Source organism: Hyposmocoma kahamanoa, unplaced genomic scaffold, assembly GCF_003589595.1.
Source record: "Hyposmocoma kahamanoa isolate Upper Pololo Valley unplaced genomic scaffold, ASM358959v1 211, whole genome shotgun sequence".
NCBI lineage: Eukaryota > Metazoa > Arthropoda > Insecta > Lepidoptera > Cosmopterigidae > Hyposmocoma > Hyposmocoma kahamanoa.
The window spans coordinates 31,275-34,456 of record NW_020653732.1 but is presented as its reverse complement, the minus strand read 5'-3'; positions in this window follow the sequence as shown (position 1 = coordinate 34,456).

The following is a 3,182-nucleotide window of genomic DNA, read 5'->3' as shown; positions in this document are numbered from 1 at the left end:
AAATTATTATTCTGCATTGCTAAATAAATACCCTCCGTACTACAACAAAAATATCTCAAATAAAATGCAGTAATACACCGCAAATCCTGCACTTAAAAAGCACTAATTAAATTTTTGGTGTACTTGGACAAATATGATAATATTCCGTTTGAGTGGTTATATAGAATCGACATCTGTTACTGTGGTCGTGGTGGACATTTATCAGATATCATTTTTCATTCATAACTGCCAATCCGTACTTTTTTTATACAATAAAAATGTGAATCATTGTCATCTAAATTTATTGTTTTATTTTGATTTACAAAACAAAGTTCTTGTTGAAAAACCCTATACAACTCGCAGGGAGCTGAGAGCTTTCTGGTTGTAGTTAACCCATAGGCTGCAGGTGTAAAAGGTCTGGCAGTAAGCTTTAAATAGCGAACACCTTAACGTTACTAGTACACCTAGCAAACCTACTGGCCAACATGTTGCCCCGCACTGCCAGCGCCCTACGTTCTCTTTCTATATCTGTATTATCTTCTAAGGAATCGGTGACCCAGTGCCCAAGGCACTTAAATTTAGTGACTTTATTAAGAGGCGTGACACACAGCTTAACTTCTGGAACTATGTTATAGCATTTGCTACCAGCTTTAAATACAAGCAACTCGCTTTTAGTCTCATTGTACCGAAGGCCTTGGAGTATTTTTCCAGAAAATATGCATGTCGTGGTTAATAAAAACCATGATATTATTAAAGCTCCAACTACCTATTTACAGCCTTTGTCAAAGTCAAAGATTATTTATTCCATAAGGTAAAATAAATTTACACTTGAAAACGTCACATTTAAGCTACTGCTCGTTCACTACGCTGACCTCCCCGAGAAGAACGAGCAAGAAACTCTAGAGATTGCTCTTTTCAAATAAACTTAAATGCTATGGAATTATGGAATTTGGAGTCGAAACCCTTGGCCCGGGGCACCCAGTGCCCAAGGCACTTAAATTTAGTGACTTTATTAAGAGGCGTGACACATAGCTTATCTTCTGGAACGATGTTATAGCATTTGCTAGCACCTGTAAATACAAGCAACTCGCTTTTAGTCTCATTGTACCGAAGGCCTTGGAGTATTTTTCCAGAAAATATGCATGTCGTGGTTAATAAAAGCCTTTGGAGTCGAAACCCTTGGCCCGTGGGCTCCCAGTGCCCTTCATCTGTATAAAATTTTATTCAAAAAATTAATAGACTGTCTGGAAAACCCAAGGGCCGGCAGCTACCTTGCCCAACGCATTAGCATAGCAACATAAAGGGGGAACGCTGCCGGCATCTTGGGCACTTGCCGCGGGACACAATTTTATTCATATAACATAAAAACCCTAGTTTTACTTTATAGTATTTAAGCTTTTATTGTCTATGATATTATTAAATAAAATAAATATTGTACTTAATTATTAAATCTTTTTAAACGATTCTTTTATTTAAAAAAAACTAACACTATTGTTTCTTTTATAACAACAGAAGGTACAATGTAATTGATTACTTAATACCTTGCTGTACAATATCAAATTACGGTATGTTATTAAATCGCTCTATAGTTTTGTGCTATTTGAAACTATAACGACTCTGCGAGTGTTCTGTTACTCTGGTAATCTCCCTAGTTTGAGACCAGGTACTTGGAGTGTCTTGTATGTTATTTACTATCATAGTTATTTACATAAACGATGACAAACTACGTTGAATTCTCCACGGCTCTGGTAATTTCCCTAGTTTGAGATCAGGTACTAGGTGTGATTGTCTCGTATGTTATTACAGAAATGATGATAAAACATCACGTGTTCTTCACGTTCATCCTATAATTTCCCTAGTTTGAGATCAGGTCCTTGGTGTGATTGTCTCGTATGTTATTTACTATCATAGTTATTTACATGAACGATTACACGACATAGTGTGTTCTCCATGTATAACTGATAATTTCCCTAGTTTGAGACTAGTTACTTGGTGTAATTGTCTCGTATGTCTAATATATGTCTCGTATACTATCAAAGTTATTTACATACTTGACGATAAAACTTCGTGTGTTCTCTACTTAAAAGACCAGTGATGTCTAACGTCACGAGAAAACCAATTGTATGTTATCTAATCTGAGTAGAAAATTAAAATACCATGCTTAATTTCGTTTCTACAATAAAAACCTCATCAGTTTCAGTTAAGCCGCGTTTTGATGCAAAGTGTAATTACAAAAATATGACGTGAATATAAACGAAATGTTTTTAATTATATTATTCATTTGCCTCAGTGTTAGTGTTAATTGTAATGATAACGACGAAGGGAAATACATAGATCTTTTACCTGAACCAGAGAAGAGGGAATTCCTGCAAAGAGTCGCTAGAAGAATCCTTGAAGAGGTTGATACTAAACAGGTTGATAAGCGACCTGCATCAGTTACTTTAAACGACGTTAAATTAGATGACACCAGTTCCTATGTATCTAAATTACTAAATGAAGAGGCAGCTGATCTAAAAAGAAGAAGTATGAATTTGAAACGTAATAAGACTAAAAATGACAAGAATTTGCGTGGCGGAGATAAACAAAAGGAAAAATATATAGACTTGACTTTGAGAGAGGGTCTTCAACCACTTGAGCTGGAACAAGGTAATGTTCCAGGACAGAATGAAAGTACTTCGAGTACTATTGTAACTGGATCGGGAATGGGCAAAGAATCTACTATACTTACAGCTGAAGAAGCTGTTTCTGTTTTGCCTGAAAAGGTAATCGAGGATGTTATAAAAACTAACGATTTACCTTTAATTAGAACTGCAAACTTTACAGAAGTATTAAATGTAACAACCAGTACTCAAATTGGCACAACCAGTAGTCCAATTCAAGACAAAATAAAACGAAATGTTAGAAGTAATGAAGAAAAACTTGACATAGAAATTACAATTGAAGATGCCAATAACACAAAGTCATTAAAAATGAAAGCTAATGAGGAACCACCTCACATTGTAGTTGAAGGTAATCTTAACAGATTAAAATCTGGAGACCCTAATAAAACAAATGAAAGTAAAAGCCGTGGTACTATTTCTTCTACACCAAACAGTACAACCAAAAATGAAAATTTAATACAAGACGATACGATGTCACCAAAAATGAGAACTAATGAAGAAATAGTCCATGTTGCAAATAAAAATAATCTTAACGAATTTAAC